Genomic DNA, 21020 nt, shown 5'->3' on the forward strand with positions numbered 1-21020 from the left:
ATTTATTCTTGCGATCAAGATTTTGGCTATTTTTTTTATTTATTCACATTAAGATTCAGATTCATTTTTTTTTTTATTATTCTGGAGGTTCTCTTCATCCTGTTTGTGCAGGTTTTGTAATTAAGTAATTATGAAATGTAACGAGCATTCTGATTGGCAGAGTATTTAGGCATTGAGACACAGTGAATCAGCAGAATGAGCAGAGTAGAGTTTGGCACATTTGGCTGAATAATTTAGTTAAAAGTTAATTAATGTTTAACTATGTTCAAACTAAAGAGAAAACTCTGTGCAAGAGAGAAAAAACTACAACACAGGTGAGTCTGGGACAGACTGGAGCAGACATGGGGACTCGGCATTTGTCAAATGCTAAAATAAACCAAGAGTGAAGCTAACTGATAAACTTGTGACCCCTCCCACTTCTCTGTATCGTTCCATCTCCCGCCCACGTCTCATCACATCATCTGTTTTCTGCCTTGTTTGCTGCGGAGAGTGACACGTCGCACTCGGCCGTATGCAGTATTTGATTGCATTATTATTGCAGGATGAGTCAACACACGAGAGTAAACCGCCACGGCAGACGAAGGTCGCGGTGAAGTAGGAAGAGGAGGAAGAGGAGGAGGAGGAGGAAGAGGAGGACACGCAGTCGTCAAAAGAATAGTAGGATGACAGATGGAGCAGCTTCGCCTCATCAACCTGAGGGAAGTCAAAATGCATTCATAAACAGCTTTTCTTCACGGACCAGTAAAGGTGGCATATTTGAGGAGTAATAACTGGAATTACATTTTAATCAGATTCCCTCAGGAAACGTCCCTTTTCTCTGAAATCCACTGCAGCGCCATCATGTAATAATCACAAAAGTAAATCAGCTGAGAATCTAATTCTCTGTGTCATTTACCTGCATGTGAACTCATGGAGTCAGTTTAATAAAACCAGGAACACCGTCGCCCGTGAGCCTCGGTGTCCCTACTTTGACTTGCAGAGTTGAGGAGGATTAAGCCTGGATTCTCTCCATAGCTCACCCAATAATATGTATGACAGAGCTGCAGGCAGCTTAGTGTTTACAGCCTCAGATCTCTGTGAGGAGCTCAGGAGTGCAGCTCAGACGGGCCTGATGTTTGCCTCTCAATCACCTCTGCTCCCTTCTCAGGTTTAATCATTATTGATGGCCTCGCTGTAATAAACCCACAGCTCCTTCTGACTCAACATGCCTAATGTTGTTTCCACAGAAGAGCGGCGTTATTAACAGGTGATGAGCTTGTTTTGATGACATTACGGGAGTAAATAAAGGCAGGGAGGGAGTGTTTAAGGAATGGAACTTGGAAAATCTCCATCCATTTTTCACCTGCCCCTTTAAGGGCCGGTGGTAAGAGGATGATGATGGAGTCACAGAGGCTGTGCTGTTGAAACCTGTGGTTACACTCAGCCCATTCAGTCCATGATGAATGTAACACATCAAGTATCTATAATTCTGCCCAAAATATATTTAACCAGAAGCTCTCAACCTTTTTTAGAAACAGGCTGACCTGTTGACCCCACCAGGTACACGACCCCCTGGTTGGGAACTACAAGATTTAACCAATTAGCAACTAATCACGAGGTCAACTCAACAACTCTGAACCGTCAACACAGACGCTGTGAGATCAGAGAAACGACAGGACTCCACCCTCCGTTTCCCTCCTCCAGAAACAGCCACACGTTTCCTAACGACTGCTGACGGAGGCGTGCAGCTGCTCTACGTGACATTCCGATGCATGTCATATGCAAACTGCGACTTTGTCAGCGCCGGCTGTAAGCGAATGTGACTCCAGCTCACCTAAGGACAACCACGGCACTTTTTTGTCAAAACAACAGGAGAAACGGAGACGACATGACTGTTGTGAAGCTCCGGGGGTGAAAAAAAAAAAGAAGCCGCGAGGCGAACATCAACTGAGCCTCAGACAGACGGGAAAAAGCCCTAAAACGAATATGTGTTGTTGTTCACAGTCGTCCTCGCCGCCGCCGCCGTCGTACTGCGTGCTCAGAGACATGAACAGCTGTCGACACAGGCATCAGGTTCAGGCTTTTTTTGTGTTAATGAAACAACAAACTGTAACACAGGAAACGACTGGAGCCGGGTGTGAATCCTCCTGAACACTGGGCTGGTTAAAGACGTGTTAATGACAAAAGTGACTCGCAGCAGCGCCATTACTCAATATGTGGATGACATGAAATGGTTTTCTCCTCCTGCTAACGACTCAGCCGAGAGACTATTGATGAAAGTGACCCAGAGTAAAAAAAAAAAAAAAAAAAAAAAAAAAAAATGAAAAGGAGAATGTGACGAAGAGTTCCTTCACTTCACTTCAGTGTCACCTTCAGCACTTTACTTCCTGTAAACTGTCCACTCATGACTTTCTATGATGTTCTTCAGGGTCAGCAGTGTCTCAGGTCAAATCCCAGACAAACCAGGACTTCTTCTCCTCCTGGATCTTCATCATCCTTCCAGGTGAAGGTGAGAGTTTTTCTCCAGATTCCTTCCAGATATGTGAGGCTCTAAATTTAGATTTTTGTCTGTGATTGGTTACTGTCCGGTCCAGAGAACTTCACTTGGACAATTACATTAAAAAAAAAAACTACCATTATGTTACGTTTTACATCGTTGCTTTTAGCTTTATTTGCAATTATTGCTAAATTGCCAGCTAGCTTTCAACATTTTGTTTTCAATCTACTAGTACAACAGGTAGATTTAATACATTTTTTTGGCATTTTGTGCTGATTCATTCCATCCTACTACAACAGGTAGATTGAATCAAATTGTTTGGCATTTTGTGCTGATTCATTCCATAACAAATCTTTATTTTTTCCCAGCTACATAAAAGCTAACCCTTAGCTACCGATGTTTAAGTCAATTCCTAAACTGCATTATTCACAGGGCGTTTCTGTTCATGTATTATGAATGGAATTGCTCACATGTAACGATACTTTCCAGGAAAAAAAATATATTTCCATTGGCTGCACCAACACTGAACTAAACACCTAGCCAATCATCGGGTAAATTCAGTCATTTTCTTTTCATTTTTATTGTTTCTACATAAAACCTTTGTGATTTTTCCCAGGTTAAGAACATTGTTGGTTTCACTCAGTGCTCACCTCTAACACGATGTCAAGTAAATGCAGGGTGAACGTAAAGATGCCAGGGAGTATTTATCATATAGACTATCCTGTCAATGTGGAGGGGGTTTTTTATTACCCAACAAAGGGCTGAGGCTGTGACCTTTGACCCTGGCTAGATGATAATGTGGTAGAGGAAGGCTGCTCTCATTCATCACCCTTTTTCTGTCACTTCCCAGGGTCAGGTTGATGGAAATGGGCCTGGAAGGAAGTTAGAAACATGGCTTTTTATTGATTTTACGGCCCCTTGTTGGCGCTGTGAGCAGCAGATTACGGCTGCCGCCTCCAAAGACACACACTTACATTACTGCTGTATACTATACAGCCCCCCCCCCCCCCCCCTTTTTTTTTTTTTGGCTGAGTCTTACTCTTTAAACGTATTCAGCTGTTCCTAACTGATCGATGGACTTCACAGGTTTTGACCTTTCCCAGTTGGAGGTCAAACTGAACGTGGAGAGATGATAAAACCCGCCTGTCTTTGTACGTTCCAAGTTTTTCCGGCACATTTTCATCTTCATTTTCTCAGCCCAACACGTGGCCCAACAGTCATCCGAGTTTAGCCACTAACGTCCACGGGGGGTATGTTCATCAAAACCCAACTGTGTCTACAGATGCTGCATTTTGTACCCCCCCTGCTGGTAATCAATATCAGCGCTGCTTTGTGCTGCCGGCTGCTGCTGGGTCACGTTTACTATGCAGTGTATACAGCAGACACACGCACATCTTAAGTTGCTGGAGTAAAGAATTCTCTTTGAAGCAGACAGAGGAGGCAGAAGCTGCGGCCGCTGCTGTTCTGCAGTTTAGACTCTGTGTCAGTGCTGCAGTCAGAGCGTCCTCATACACAGAAAACTAAATTAAATTAAATGAATTAAAAAAATGACAATGAAGTTCTACTGTAGAGAAATACTCACTCAGAATAAAGTTGCCATTATTCGTTCTGGTTTTATTCATTGCAAAACTGATTTTTTAAAAATATATTTCTCTATACTGTATAAGAACATTCTAATATTTTGTATCTCTGTCACATTAAGGACAATTTCTACTAGTTAGTCACATGGCTGACTGTATTTACCGCAGGATCTTTGGACAGAACCACTTCACTATAAAAAACATTGCTTGCAAGAAGGTTAATATTGAATATGATTTTCAACATCGGAAACGAAGACAGGAGCAGGATTTGTCCTGTTACGATACGAGCAATTTAACAAAGCGCTGAGTACACTGATGTCTCGTCTTAGTCCAACGACAGGACAGATAGTCCAGGAATTCACACCTTAGACCAATTTTAAGTTAATTAAAACGGGGGACATAGTTCAGCTGAGAGGAAAAAAAAATGTTTAAAGTTTTGTTTAGTACAGAAACTGAACATTAAGATGTTTACAGCGATCGGGTATCGGTGAGTATACAAGTAAAATACCTGCTAGTTTTTCATATAGTGAAGTTTTACTCATATATCGTGTATACTTGGACTTTTGCTTCTTTTACTGTTTAAATTTTGAATCCAAATGCAGTGACATTCCATTACTGGAATATAAAATACTCATAATTTAAGGCTTTTCCCTGTAGGCAGTAATTGTGCAGCACCTGTTGTGATAACACCTGTTTATTTTGCAAAAGAAAAAAAATATATATAATAAAAAAAATATATAAAAAAACCCCAGAAAATCACATTTTAAACACACATAGAAAATCACATTTTATTTTAATTTACATTTAATGAAAGAGGCGTTATTATTGCGTATCAGGAAACTTCTATCAAGTCCGCGGTCGGAGATCACACAGCGAGAGGTTTCCAAAGTGGGAGAGAGTGGAGCCGAAAGGCCACACCAGTGTCTCTCACTCCAAAGGCAGGAGCTCATAAAATATTTATGCAGCAAACAACAGTGTAATTATCATCAAACACCCAAGTACACAATGGCTGCAATCAAGCACAATTCTGCCTCCGTGTCAGTCAACCCAGCGAAAGGTTAACTTTCCCTCCTACTCCTCTAATTTCCACTGACCTTTCAGGGGCGGCAATGCCTGAAACACAGCAAAGTTCCCGTAAAGTTTCCCAGGACTTATTTCTTTGTTCAAAAAACAAAAGAGAAAAAAAAAAAATCAACCTCGAGGGTTGTTTTATAATAATTGATTTTTCTGTGCGCGGCACTCTAAACAAAGTCCTTTCGAAGGTTCATTTGGAAAATAAAAACGTGTTGTAGAAATCAAATCATGACGCATTTTGAAATATTGCTGTGACGCTGGCCCAGATCCAGACGAATCACCTGAAAGAACATCTTGTGAATTGATTTGTGGGGATTCAGCAGCTCCTGGTGTCCCAATTCCCCACAAGCGCCGACATGACTCAGCAAAAGTTTAGTCCAAATGTATTGTGTTATTGTCTGCGCGTGTGTTGAGGGAAACAAGGCACCGAGTCACGAAGGGAATGAACAATAAGATACTGCGAAATATGAAGCAAGGTATGCTGGGTCGCAGTTGCAAATGAAACCAGTGAGACAGACCGAGCACGACGACGGTGGAACTCGATCTGACCTCGACATCCAGGCACGGTTCACGAAACCTCCAGGAGACGGGAGTGACATCAGAGTGTCCAGCTGAAAACCATCGTCCAACGAGACATGACGGTGTTTCAGAAGCTGTCAGTGCCTCCTGATTCTCCTCATGAGACTCAGCATGACTCAGCAAAGACGCCAGTGCACTGCAGCGTTGTCTCCATGTGTTGGGGGGAAATCAGTGACAGCTGCAAACTACACCCCAAAAAATGTATCCATACACACGAGGAGTAACTACACCCCAAAAAAATGTATCCATACACACGAGGAGTGAGAATACAACAAACACTGCAATTAATTCATTTGATTTCATCCCAGCGTCGGCCGCTTCGCTGCAGACGTACTTCACATCCGACACACGTCCTAATGGGAGACGCTACATTATACCTGGGACTAACGCAGCCTCAGTGTTTGGTGACCCTGGAGGGGCAGCGGCATCATGACTGTTTACTGCTCCATCTGCAGACTCACTTTATCATATCTTCATGAGAGGAGGGTCTGTGCTACGACCTTGGTTGCCATGGAAACTGCCATCAGGGGAACGGGCCGGCTGGACCCCGCTGGTATCTCCGCAGCAATCCAAGCAGTTTACTGCTGCGTTCAGGACGTGCACGTACAGTGTCGGTCCCAGCAGACGGATTAGGGTTCAAAACCCAGAACACTGACAAACAGTCGTGTTTACACAAATGGAAAATATATGGCAAAATAAGACAATCTTTGATCTACCTTGGGTCGGAGCAGTCTTTGGATGCTACATATAGGAAGTAATGCAGGGGAAAAAAATATATTTTTATTTTATGACAGAAAAGTGAGATTATAATATCGACAGCCCAGAGTTTGAGGATGTGAAGGTTAACTTCAGATCTCCAAAGGTCTAAACCAGTCCTGACAGACCCTGCAGCACTTTTTTTTGATGTGCTCTCGGTGATAATACAGCGCCTCGGGTAAAATCAGCGCGTTAAGTGTCCGGAAAAGATGTAATGACCCCTTCAGTTGGTCCGAACCATTCCTCCAGATCAGAGCGAATGACCGCATGAAATGTCCACTTTAAAGAATCAATGAGAGGAATCAGTGACTGCCCCCCCCACACACACACCAACCCCCCCATCATACAGACAGGTAGAAACTGGAACACCGTCAGTCTGCCTTCTGCTGCAAAAACTATCATCTCTCAACTTCCCATCATGCACATCTAACCTTGGAACTAACAGTCTGTAAGTCTGTCGTTCACATCAGCTCACTCTGACCAACAGTTGACCAACAGTTGACCAACAGTTGACCAACAGTTGTGACTTATTCTCACAGATAAAAACCAGACAAACCCACACGGGTTGCACCTTTAACCCCACTTTGTACAAACAGATACCGTCTGCTCCACAAATACTTTAAACTCACTTTTTGCCATGATTTTTGGTGCTTTTTGTCCATCAGTAAAACTAGTGTAATTTGCCTTTGTAGTCATTTCCCTTTACACCAAAGGATTGAAAAGAAAAATGTGTGAAAGAAGATGTCGAGTGAAACACAAAAAGCAACCAAAGATAGAACGAAGATAAACATCCAGTGGCCACAAAGTAACAGAAAACCATCGTTGGCTGTTATCTGGACAAGGAGTTCCATCAAAGACCAGGAGCAATAATAATACGATTATATAGAAATGTGTTGAAGCAAAGACTCGGAGCCAATCAACAAATACTGATTGGTGTCTAATGCGTGAACTCTCGCTGTTTCAACTCCTACGTGTTGTAAAAACCGTCATTAACCGTAGCTTTAAAGGCATCTGGAACGCGGCCAGACCTCGTCCTGTGTGGCACCTCTTTGTGCTGCTGGATCTGTGTGTCAAAATCAAAGAGGAGCCGCAGCTCGGCCTGCTACAAAAGGAAAGTGGAAATCAGTTTAGATGAAGCAGCTGAGGCCACGGGGAGACACTGTTCCTCGTGTGTTTGCATAAAAATGGACGCCATAAATTGGTTTCTACTTTGCTCCTGCTTGGAGGAGGGAGAAAGATGGAAGGAAACAAAGGCCAAAAAAAAAAAAAACAAAAAAAAAAAAAAAAAAAAAATAATCCCAGGAGCTTCTGGGGTTTGTTTTTCCTCAGAACCCTAACGTTATTTTATTTAATTATTTATTACGGGAGCTCAACATTGAACAACTCACATGGTTATATTTTTCCTACCAGGAAACTTTAAGACAACAGCTAAGATAGGTTTGCAACTTTTAATGACTTTTTTTTTTCCACCAGGAAACTTTAAGACAGTGACACTGTATTTCTTGTATTTCTCACCCAGGTCATCAGTGACGTCCGCTCCAAAATAAATCTACACCTTCAAACGACAGCAGAAACCATCAATATTATGCAGTCGTTAAACCAACAATAATTCATGTAGCCATAATAATACCATTACTGAAGCAGCAAACCCACGGAGCACTATATACTACACAGACCACCGAAAGCACATCAGAGAGTATCAAAAATAAATAAATATATATATATATATACTACACAGACTAAATGCATTTTATTCACCAATACTTCTGATTATTAGATTATTAGATTATTTCAATATGGGGCCTTAAGAAGAGTTCTGAAGTTCTAGAGGAAGTTTGTTCCGTTCTACGGCTAAAAATGTCCGATCAGTGGCCGCAGCGAAAACTTAATTTTCGTTCGTAGAGTGAGTTTGATTCTAGTCTGTACGTTCTTTGATTCTGAAGGCCTCAAGGCAGATTTTTTACAGCCAGGCAACAGACAATGACTGAAATGTGATTGGACGAAGACTTGAGCAATAACATACACGACCGGCAGCAGCGCAGACGAGAGAAAATGGTCATTTAATGTCAAGAACGGACCGGTTGGTGTTCTTGTTCAAATGTGATACGTACTTCTGACATAGTTTGGACCGGCAGAGCAGGCTGTGCTGTCCTCGACACTACACCACGAGTAAAGAGGCACTCGACTGTTCCTCTGTCCTAATTGAAGGTTATTTTAATCAGAATCTGTTGTGGTTCTGATTAAAATAACATCCAATCAGGCGGGTAAATAGTTGAGTTGTTTTCCTTAAATGCCAGATAATGTTGCTATCGAGTGTTAGCTTCCATCCACTTATCACTGCTGTAACAGTCAGTCAGTGAACATGTTGATATCTACTCACTCAGTTTTCAGTTCACTCAAGCAACACAACATTAAAATACCATCTCAACGGCCAACATGTCCTGGTTGAGGCTTCAACTTCAGGTTTTTCAAGATTGTGATTTATGATGAGTGACCATCATCACCACGCTGACTGTTGACACTCTGACCATGTTCAACTACTCAAACACATCGTCCTCGTCTCCCTCTCTGCACAACCATCTCTGAAACAGAAATCCGTCGGCCGAATGACCTTTATCTATTTTACATGTTTTTGGGAGACGAGGTTTTCCTGCCGGCTCTGAACTTCCCTTCGTGTTTGCCTTTCACCTGACCCTGCGCGGCCTGGCTGCACCGCCTGTGCTCCAGAGATACTTACAGAATCCGTACACACCTTAGAGCTCGGCAAACACACACTCTGACCCATAAATCACAGAAAAACAAACAGGAAAAAAAAACAACCCAAAACAATAGCGGCCGCTTCAGCTTTTATGGCGAACTCTCTCTTCCTCCGACCCTCTGCCAGCAGCGTCACACACTCTCTGATCCCGTGTTCGGTTCCTTCTCCCCGCTGAAGCATTAATTGGAAACTGAAATTGCTTTTCAAATTGTTTCAACCTGCATCGACTGACCTAATTAGTTCATTGATTGCACTCCCTGGGAAGAGATCCCTGCCACAATGATGGCACTAATTTGAATGAATATTTCAAACCCATGTCTGCAATTAATGGCATTTACATATGTAATGTGCCTGCCTGATTACTTAATGATGTTTAGACTCCCTGGTGATGTCACTGACAGGTGTCTTTTAAGAGAATGGGGCGGGGGTGCGGGGGGTGGGGGGGGTCTCCAGCAGATGTCCTAGTGTACAGGGAACGTGAGCAGCTTTACCTGCAGAACAGCCACCGCTGTGATGATGGCACTAACTTTACGTCAACGCCTTGTCACAATGTATTCACTGTCATCCACTCAGTCATCAGAAAGTGACAGATAACTGTTTTATTTTCCTGTTCACAGATGTGATTTCCTGTTCACAGACGGCTCCCTGTGGCTAACTAAATGAAATGAAAACATAAGTATGCAACAAAAAAAAAAAAAAAAAAAACATTTTAACTAAACACTCAGAGTCTTTCTTAAGTTTTATATAAAAACTGGACTGAAACACTAACAGGTTTTGATGCGTTTGTTAACTTTGAATAATTTTAGAATTTGACTGGTGGAAAGTGAAGACAGACAAGGTCAGTCTTTAATGCTGTCAAGATAAGGTATCAAAGGAGCTCTCATCAAAGGCAGACCACGCTTCCATCCTTCGTGCTACACTTGCCAAAGCTACTATTTTTAAATAAAAGTTGGGCTACATTTGCGAATGACTAATTTGACATTTTTGGCACGATATTGTTTTAAACTCCACCAGAAAAGTTTGATGTTATGACAAAGACTCCTCTGAGCCACTGGAACATTTAACTTTTAAAGTGGACAGACCACAGAAAAACACTCAAAGCATTCTTACCTTGGAGGCGTAGTGAAACGAAAACAGCGCCCTCTTATGTAGGATGGAGAAGAGGCTGATGTTGAAGCTACGTTTAAAGGTTAAAAACTCCGTCTGTGCTGAGCTTCAACTGAAGTCAGTCAACAGTGTTTGCTCTGTGCAGAGCTGATTGTCCACAGGTGTGTTGATGATGATGAAGATGATGATGATGAAGATGGTGGTGGTGGAATCTACCACTCGTGTTTTCACAGAGGGGACAGGGTTTTCTCTGTGTCTCTGTTAATTTAGGTTAAAGATATTTTAATGGTTGCTTCAAACTTTGTAACAGATTTTTTTAAAAATGTCTTAGTCAACCTTTACCCATATCTGGAAGAAACATTGTTAATTTTTTTTTCTCACAAAAACTTGAATTATAAGAAACTACAAGTTCAAACCACTGGACCACTGCGTGTCCCTTATCGTGTGTCAAACGTTGTGGAACTTATGCTCCACATATTGAAAACCTTTTTTTTCCAGATCCCACTTGAACGCTAACCTTCAACACTGAGAACACGCTGTTTCTAACGGAGTGGACACATGATTTATCTTTACCCAACAAACAAACAAACAAACACGTTACTGGTAACCAACAGACGGACGCCTCCGTTCTCCCTTCGACTTCGATCGTCGTCCAGTTCCATTAGGAAATCCGCTCAATACCGTCCCATAATCCATGACTGGGCCGCCGCGTGTTTGCTGCCGCGTTATAAAAAATGGAAGCCAAGGGTTTATTCTAAGATTGTCAATAAACAAGACGGAGTCTGTGTGTTAGCCTGGCGATGATTGCATACCTGTGTTGTTTATTAGAAACAGTGGAGGCCAAGAGAAAGAAAGGCTGTAATAGAACGCGGTATCTGCCAGAACAAACAGCTGTCAAACAGCTGCCTGATTTCCTCTGATGTCAAAAACCGAGGGGTGAATAAAGAAAAAAGAAAAAAGAAAATCAATATGAAGAATGAAGCCTTATTTGCACATTATCACCTGATGGAGTGTGGCTCGCTGCGAGATGTCAACATGGTATTAATGTTTCAGGAGACGGAGGATTTTGAGGCTAAGTGGGAAGCTAAATGGTACAGGTACTATTTTTACCCATAAGCACACTGGTAAATAGAGCGACTGTGTTTGAGTGAGACGAATGAATTTGTCCCTTTTTAAAAAGCCATATTTAGCTCCTCAGCTCTGTTTCTCCTGATGCCACGATGCTGCAGATATTTGTCACTTTTAAAGCTAACCTGAACCTGAAATTGGAATTGAACATAAGGGGAAGATGCATCCAAGATGATCTGAAGCACAGTTTTTTTTACTAATTCTACGAAGTTCCGTTTGTCTTTATTTCATCCATCAGTTCAGCTAATTTTGGCTAACCTTTAGCACTTTTTCATCAGTTTTGGTTACTCCTTTTTGGTTGAAAGATTTCTCGACATCTTTAAGAATCTTTTGAAATATTTGAGAGCGACTCTAACTTTCAACTTGAGATGGATTTTTTTTTAAATGGATGAAAAGTAATGTGTTTGTGCTGCTCTTGGTTATATTTATATATTTTTAGTTTGGCAGGTATTTCTTCATTTTGTGAATTTGGTTCCCTTTGAAAAACTCCAGACGTTCCTGCTTCAGGACGGCTGTGAAGGCAGACAGCAATAACGAGACTAAAATGAAAAAAGCTCCAGCCCTTCTATGCACACGCTGCAGTTAAAGATTCCCCGTCAGGCTCCAGCAGAATTTCATGAAGCCCTGAATACGTTTTTGCCATCACCGATCCTCAACCCACGACTCCCTGTGAAGAGAGACGTAAAAGGTTTGCTCTTTGGACATGTTTTCCGCCTCAGGGGTACACAAACACAATAGCTAGCTGTGACGCTAGCTAGCTAGCCACTCTACACCCGAACGCACCTTAGCGTTCATGGTGGCAGAGACTGGAAATTGAGGTCGTGATCCCCATGGATACGTGAGTGGAGATGCCCCACGGCTGGAACGTCTCTCTTTTCTTACAGGTTTAAGTTACAGCTCCTTTGAAAATCCATCCAGGTTTTAAACTACTCCATTATATCTGACACGTTTGCTCTCTGCCTCTGGTTCCACGTCCAGCGGCACTGAAGAAGAAAATGAAGTCGGCTGAAAAAAACGTAGAAATCAGATTTATTTCCCGATAAACCCGAGCTGAAGGTTTTTTATTTATTCCCACTATTTTCTCCCTGAGTAAAATAATTGTCAAAGAAGATTCTTTAATCCTCTTTAAAATGAAATCAATACCTGCGTAAATACACACAAGGGTCAGAGTACTATCTACGGCCTCTCTAATTCCGCTCGTTACACTGAATCACGGCCAAGACTTAAATATACAGTGGTAAACTGTAATGAAGGTGGAAATATATGGAGGAAAACAAAGATTAAAATGTCACATCGTTCACCTCAGCTGCCGACAGGAGTTTCATTTCAGCTACATGCCAATGTGTCTCTGGGCCTTCATCTGAAACAAGTCACTACCACAGAGAACACGACTAGTTGGCAGCAGAGGAGTAACTCTAGCTAGCTGCATTGTTGGAGGTGTACAGCAACAAAGATTGGTAAGTGCTCAGCACTATACACTTCAATCACAACAAAGTAAAAAAAAGAAAATAAAATAGCTGCATTGTTGGAGGTGTACAGCAGCAAAGATTGGTAAGTGCTCAGCACTATAACAACTAACTTGTTGTTGTATTGTTCTTGTTCCACCCCTCCCTCCTTCCTCCCTACACCTTCCTCCCTACAGGACCCTCTTGGACCTGCACTGAATCCGGTCCAGTGTGGCCCCCACCAGGCTGCACGGAGAACGATGTTAATGTCCTCTCACATCCAGCTGTCACTGTACAGTACAGACCAGCGGTTCTGCTGGGGCCGCGCTGGTGTCAGTGTCAGGCCCGGCACACTGGTCCAGAGCAGCTGAGAGACAGCTGAGGACGCTGGGACGACAGCGAGAAACAGCTGATCCCAGCAGCCCCGGCCTGGAGCCGACCCAGACGAGGACGCTCCGCCGTAATCGGGGTCCCTGCGGTAATCTGGGCAGAACATTATCTGCTTGGCTGCGTCTCCTCTGCCACCTGCTCTGCTGCTGCTCTGCTGCTGCTCCTCGCCACCGTTTGTTTGGAACTTTCTGTCTGCAGAAATACAGAACAAACATCGGTCCCGGTCGTCCCGGTTCGGTCTGAGTCGGTGTCTCTCTCAGGCCCGTGTGCCAACTGCTCTTAAAACTTATCAGGCGTCAAACATTAAGTGAAGCCGTCGTTAAATGATTTTTCACGCGGAGGTCAGTTACACTGATTACCCTCGTGCCCCGGTCACTTTTTTATTTGCCACTTACGCTCAACACTGCATCTTAATGATAATCGAATGAGGAAATATTAGAATAAAAAACAAACAAAGATGATAAAGACAGTTTTCAGTGTTTTTTTTTACCTACATTTCGACCTGTTTTACAGATGAATGCGTTGATGTTTCTGATTGGTCAGTTTTGTAACAGTTGTGATCTAAAACTACTGATTTTAAATGTTTCTTTCCAAACCACTTTTTCCTGCTATTTTGATATTTCCTTTTTTCAACCCTGCAGTCTTTTCTGCTAAATCCTCACTTTTTGGGTGAAAAAAACCCTCAAATTGCAAATGTTCCCAACCCCAGTATTCATTATTTCCCCTGTAATACTCCAGTATTTCCCACTGATATCGTCCTGTGGTACAGAAGTGCATCAGCAGCAGCATTTCATCTGCGCTGCAGTTATTGCCCTGCCCCAGGGTTAAACTTTAAATAGAATCTCTGTGCAGATGGATGGAGATACATGTATTAAAGTGACAAAAACAGTTAAGTTTGACGAAACAATGGCTCTCCGCTCCACCGTGTGCAGCCAGGCTGAAGCCTCACACACACACACACACACACACACTTCAGTGGCTTTTCAGTGTTTCTTTAAGCTGCTGCAGATACAGTGGAGCCTCATGTTTGTGGCCCAGATCTCACATTCATGTGTGACACATTTATTTGGCACAGAAACCTCTCCTTCCACAGCCCAGAACCATGTTGTGGTCCAGATCAGAGTGGACCACGTCTGTTCACTGCCGTGCTCTGGGCTGTGGAAACCTGACTGTCCCACACTCTGAGATGAGGACGTGAGATCGCCCCCTCTCTGCTGGTTCAGGTCACGTCTTATCGGCACAAAACCTATTTCCTACTAAAAATAGAAAAAAGTAATTCTGGTGGGAATTTGTCGTCCTGATAAGAAAAAACTGGAGCTGATAGTCGCTTAATTTATCTTTTCCCCGTCCTGTGAATTTACTGATACTGACTTTACACAAACACACAAACACACACACACACACACACACCACCTCTTGGTCTATGCAGGGAAATGTTTAAAACATGTTTCTTTTCCCTCCTTCTTCTGCGCCTCTTGACTCTTCTTTTCTTCCTCTTTATTTTTCTACCTTTGATCTCATTCTACCATTTCTTTTCTTTTCTTTCTTCTGTTCTAATTTTTGCACTCTTCCTTTTTGTTTTTTGCCCCTTTTGCCTTTCTTGTTTAAACTTATAGTAAATAAATGTGCATCAAAGCTGTAACTAATGAAACATAAACAGAGACAACTTTCACATGTCAGTGTTTAACTCCAACGGCTCCAATAACAGACTGTGGTCAGTCATTCAGCTCCACTCCATTCATCAACACATGGGTTAAATTACCCAGAATATGAAATGTTAGCTGCGCTCACTTATCAATTTAACAGCTCAGAAAAGAACAGGAGAGCACGTCACAGCAAAGGTGACGAGGTTTGTCTGTGAGACGACGCTCAGTGTGAAACCTGGACCAACCGTCCAATTGTAAAATATAATTTAGGGTCAAAAAAATCTATGGTGAAACATGGAGAATACTGTGGACAGTGGAGGTGATGAAAGGTCAAAGGTGCAGACAGGCTGATACCCAGAGCTAAACATGAAAAATAATAAATAGTTGATTTAATATTAACTTTAATTTTTTTATCAGTTTTTGTCCGTCACCTTAGATTTAATATTAACTTTTATTTTTTTATCAGTTTTTGTCCGTCACTTTCTGCTGCTGCTGCTGCTCAAAGACACTGAGCTCCAGGGTGGATGGATGTTTTGCATGAGTACTCCATCCAGATATATGTGTACACACATATATACAGTATATATATATATGAGGTCTGTAAATCCACCTCCGATGTTGAAGACGTGAGTCTTTCTGCATTTGTTTTTATTTTACAGCTGGGTCTGAGTTTACAGCAGATAAAGATCCGATTCTTCCAGAACGACATCCGTCCTCGCACTGATGCTGTAAACACAGCAGCCACCGCTAATTACACAACACCTGTGTAAAAACTACAGTCTAATTATTACGTGTCCATTTGAACAGTTCCGTCCGTTAGGAAGCTCGAGTGTTGTTGTTTTAAGATGACAACGCTAATGTAAACACCGCTACATTCAGACGAGCACGCATTCGAAAATTGAGCCCCCGCTTATTTTACAGCGTCTCACAACTCACTCACTTCTAGCGGCGTGATGTTTTATTCATGGCGGCAGATGTATAGCTGTACACGTGAGCTATGATCGTTTCTCCTGCGTGATTCTGCTGTGGCCCAGATAAGAGGAGAACCTGCCTGAAGGGGAGACGCAGGACGGCAGGAGGTAATAGAAGCTATCATGAAGCTCGGTGGGTGAGGCTTCCAGGAGCCTCACGCTGGGGCAGGAACGCCTCTCAGCTCGGGAGTGTGAAGGCCCGGTGATGTGTTGTGATGCAGCTCACTCGGGTATGAAAAGACAAGAGGTGAAATCTCAGGAAAAAAAGATTCCGACACCTGGACGTGACAGAACGAAGCCTGAGTCTGCAGAGCTGCAGGTTTCAGAGCTGAGAACTGGACGATTCTGACACCGTTTTTACTCCAGACACTCGTCCTTATTAAACCCTGTCCTTTTAGTCACGGGTTCTAACATAGTTAGAAAGTCAGGACATACTACCAATGAATGTGTGTGGAAAAACATAATTAGAAAGTCAGGACATACTACCAATGAACAAACAACTAGCAAATAAGTAGAAAATGTGTAAAGGTGTTGAAGCTAACACGCTAGGCTTCTTTCGATGTCGTTCATTTTTTTTTCTTCCCTGTGTTTCATTATTTTTACTTCTTCGATTTCACTTCTGTTTTGTTTTGGTTCAAAGAATTTGTTGATGTTTTTCGGTGAAACCTTGTTCTGTCTTTATCTTCAAAATAAATAGTTTGTACAACCAAACAAAAAAACAAAGGTGGCGCTGTTGTTTTACAGTGTGACACAAATGGATCAGAGCTGATAGAAAGGAATGAAAAATAGAATTTGTTTGTCATTCAGCCACATGAATCAGATGCTAAGGTTTAGGCCAGTTCCACTTTTACCTAGGACAGTTAGGGCACCACTGGCGTTACTAACCTGTGGTTAGTTTGTTTTAATGATTTCAACCACAGTTCAGAGTATTTTTGACCGTGTCTGTGACCAAACGGAAATGTTCTTGACTTGGTTCAGACTGAAGGTGGCGGCACACGACACTACTGTACTTCTCAGCTGCTGCCTCCAAATTAAATCCTGTAACAAATTCATTTATCGTAACACTTTAATGGGTCATTTTATGAAATTATAAAAGAGTTATTAGCTTATGGAGCAGCTTGGAGCAGCAGGACTGTGGCACCGAGCTTCATTAGGGAGTTCTGACCGCTCTCCTAATGTCTGCAATATGGAAAATGAGATCATTTAGTGCCGAGCTCCGCTTTAATCTGGGTTTCCTTGCACCAGAACAGAATTTGGAGTCTCTTCTTCACCTGAAGTTTTAATTTTTGTGGTACGTCTGATTCAACAAAGTGCTGACGGTGGAAAAAAAAAGACATTTGTGAACAAAGACGACTAACTGTCTTAGAGACATATTTGTGAACAAAGACGACTAACTGTCTCCTAATTGAGCATTAAAACGAGAAATCCTTCAATCTCAAATGTGGCTCTTTTCATCTTCTCCTTCTTTATGGCCTGAGCAGCTGTAGCAGGAGACGGAGAAATCGAAGCCTGCTAACAGCTACTCAATACATAATAAAACACATTACCTACAACTGCCCTAATTAGTTGGCTTTTATCAAAAAATGTGGAGCCATACTTCATCTCACCACATTACGGTAAATCGCACGGATTCTCATCTCTGTGATGACCGGCGCCCCCTTTTAATGACGCTGTGACTTTACAGCCTGTGCTCAGTGTTAACGGTGCGACCATGTGTATGAACAGGGTTAAAAAAATCATTCTGTTCCCCTGAACTCAGCACATACGGATGGAAATGGAACAGAGTGAAAAGGTCCAAGTTCACCGGCTGAACTTTTAAAGGAGAGGCCGATATCACCGACAGGGAGAAGGTTCAGATTAATGGGGGAGAGGGTTGGGGACGGGGGGGTTCAGTCTGACTACAGGTGGAATTAATGGTTGGATAAAGTGTTAGACCAGCTGTAGTTTCTGGGTCTGAACAGACTGATGTATGCAGAAATATAAAAGGTCACGAAACCAAGAAAATACAATGTATATTTGTTTGGTTTGAAGTTACTTTTTGAAAACAAACAAATATATATATTTATATTAAAGCAATTCTCACAGACAATTCAGGTGAGTTTACAGAGAAACTAGAAAATGGAGCCAGTAGATGGCGCTAATGCAACTCAAAATAGACCAGCAACTGTTAAAATCAACAGAAGAAGAATTTTGTTTGTTTTTTTTAAATTCAAATGTTACAATGTTACATGGTTCAAACCCTCCTATAGACAATATAACATACATAACACCTATAAAATAAGGTGTTAACTGTATGGTCAAATCCTCCTATAGACAATATAACAAACAATATAACAACACCTATAAAATAAGGTGTTAACTGTTAGTGTTCAATTAACTACAGTGGAAAAATCCATTTAAATGCGTTGCACCCCCTGCTGGTAAGAGTGGAAGCTGCATTTTCCCTGTTGCTACAAAACTGGTGAAATTCCTAAATCCTCTACCTTTAAAAACGGAACACAGAAATGTACGACATTCCAACATAAAATAATCAAAATAATCAAAACAAATCCTAATTTATATCATTCAAACTACTGCCCTGCTGCAGCCGCTCTGGTCGGTATTTCTGTATTTCTGTCGGTATGTGGTAAAAAATGCAACCCTTGAGTCGTCAGAGTGCATCCTTCCGAGGGACGTGAATGCAGCTTCTTACATTCATTCCTCAGCTGCGACGCGGCTTGAGGATTGTTGAGCCAGAAACAACAGACACACTGTAATCAAGGCTCGCTTCAGTGTGTGATCTAAAACCCGATATATCGTTGGTATGAATGAATGGACTCTAATGAGCAATGACACGTCAGCCACAGGTGCATATTTTCCGTCACCTCATTCTTTATTGCAAAGACAGACACGTTATCACTTTGTCCATTGTGGTTATACACCCTACCTGCAAAATGAAAAATGTTTGTTCGTCCTCGTCGACACGGAAAGCAAAAACGCATCGAACTCACCGCCAAGAATAAAAACTCGCCACGTCCACCTAGCAAAATATGACACCATCCAAAAAAATACTTGACATTGCCACCAGCAAAAGTATGATGGAAAAAGAGAGAGAGAGATGAGAGAAATACAAAAACAACAAACCTGTGAGCTCAACTGCAACAAGAAAAGTATCGCGTTAAAACGTCACGATTGGGCTTTAAAAACGAATCCCTTTAAATCCACAAAGAAAAGAGGAACAAAGTAAAATCAAAGATTCAGTCGGTGAGCGTCACCGAGACATCAAAATCACAAAACTCCAAGGCAACAAGCAACACTGCAAAATTGCAAACCAAAGCATAGCAACAGCAAAAGTCAAAAGAAACAATAAAAAAAATAAAAAATAAAAAAAGAATAATAATTAAAAAAAGAAAAAAAAAAACACAAAAAATCCAAAACCACCAATAAATGTTTCAAAAATTCATCAAGACAAACAAAACCTGCTTGGTTTCGACCCCCGAAACAAAACTGCAAGCAAGGAAAAGCTCTCTCAAAACAGATCAGGCACCCGTGAAACCTCCTGGCACTCTGGATCAGAATAACTGCATGCTAAAAACTTGAAGCCTGCGTGTGGAAAAACGCTCCAAACCACCATGTCAACGCTCAATTCAAACACCAGCAAAAGGAAGAAAAATAAAAACAAAAAAATGGAGGAGAGGGCAATTCAAAAGACAAAAAATGCTTACAAAAAGCCATTGGAAATGTACTCACCGAGCGGGAGTAAAATGTTGCAATAAAAATGTGATATGGCTCAAAATACAGTATGGCGGTGCGAGCCGAACTGCTGTGCCTTTTTCTCTAGATCTCTGCCTCCAGTTCTGTCATGTGACTGATTCAGCGCCGGCGTCCAGCAATAAGAGACCAGTGTTGAACAGCTGATGATGCTGAATGCTCTCCTAACGGCTGGGCTCGCTCCAAAAGTCAAAAGAGGTAGTCCTTATTATCCCCACATTTAGAACTGAGCTGGGTGTGTGTTTATTCTTTCTTCTATCTTTCCTCTTCTTCTTCTTTTTTTTTTTTTTTATCGTCAGTTTTAAAGATGCAGAGAGTCAGCGTCACGGCAGCAGCCAGCAGCCACACACGCTCCCGTTTGAGTCAGGGCTTTTATACACTGCATGTTTCCCTTCTTATGAGATATCAAGGAGCAGGATGGGTTGGAGCGGGATGGAATGTGTGCAGGAGGGGGTTGATTACAGTGGGGGTGGTCCAGATACTGTAAAATGTGCAGGAACAACAGTTTAAGAAACTGCCTCATCCTCGAAAACGTGCAGAAAAGCCCTGTCCCTGGTGCTGAAGCTGAAAAACCAGAGCGAAACACGACAATACGAACTGTCCATGGTTCTGAAGCAGTTACCCACCACAAAATACAACTGACTGGGCTGGGCCCTGTCCGTGGTCCTGACGGGAAAGACGCAGCGAGACGGAGTAAGATTGGAAACTGTCCATGGTGCTGACACACAATGCCACTGTGGACTGGATTGATTACGCTTGACTCTGTCCGTGGTGCTTGACCCTGTCCATGGTGCTTGACTCTGTCCATGGTGCTTGACTCTGTCCATGGTTCTTTACGCTGTCCATGGTACTGAGAGAAAATGTAACTAAATACTGTACTGTTCAAAACCCGAGACAACTGTCCATGGTGCTGAAAGTAAACAGAAAACAAAGTGAATTACTCGAGAGAAAACTGAGCCTTGTCCATGGTGCTGCAGTAGAACAGCGCAAACTACAATAGATGATGCAGGATCCTGATGGATTCCAACAAACTTATTGGGCTGAAAGACAACAAAATACCAAAAAAAAAAAAAAAAAAAAAAAAAAAAAAACAACGATGGTAGGGGGTGCATCAGTAGCCACAGCAGCTCCAGATGAATTATTACTTAATTAGAAGATACATGTCACATGATAGCAAACCAGATGTGCTTATTACCCTTTGTATTTACACTTTTCCATTTTTTAAAAAGGTTTTTACAAGGTACGAGACTTCAAACGGTGTAATGCCTGATGTGAGCGTCCAAGAAATACATTTAAGGTTGAAAACTAAAACACTGATGAAAGTGCCACGGGAATCTGTCAATCACCTGAAAGATACTCT

At 42.1% G+C, this 21020-nt stretch overlaps 1 protein-coding gene across 1 annotated transcript in view; it reads right to left on the reverse strand.

The window, feature by feature from the left end:
* The window catches only part of LOC103377361 (RALY RNA binding protein like), an 84328-nt gene extending 63821 nt beyond the window's left edge, over positions 1-20507 (reverse strand). The window contains exon 1 of the mRNA XM_025054482.1: positions 19640-20507. The gene's annotated coding sequence lies outside the window, so the exon portion shown is untranslated. The remainder of the gene's footprint in view (positions 1-19639) is intronic.
* Between the last annotated feature and the right edge of the window lie 513 nt (positions 20508-21020).

Source organism: Cynoglossus semilaevis, chromosome 3, assembly GCF_000523025.1.
Source record: "Cynoglossus semilaevis isolate Cse_v1.0 chromosome 3, Cse_v1.0, whole genome shotgun sequence".
In the NCBI taxonomy this organism is placed as follows: Eukaryota; Metazoa; Chordata; class Actinopteri; order Pleuronectiformes; family Cynoglossidae; genus Cynoglossus; species Cynoglossus semilaevis.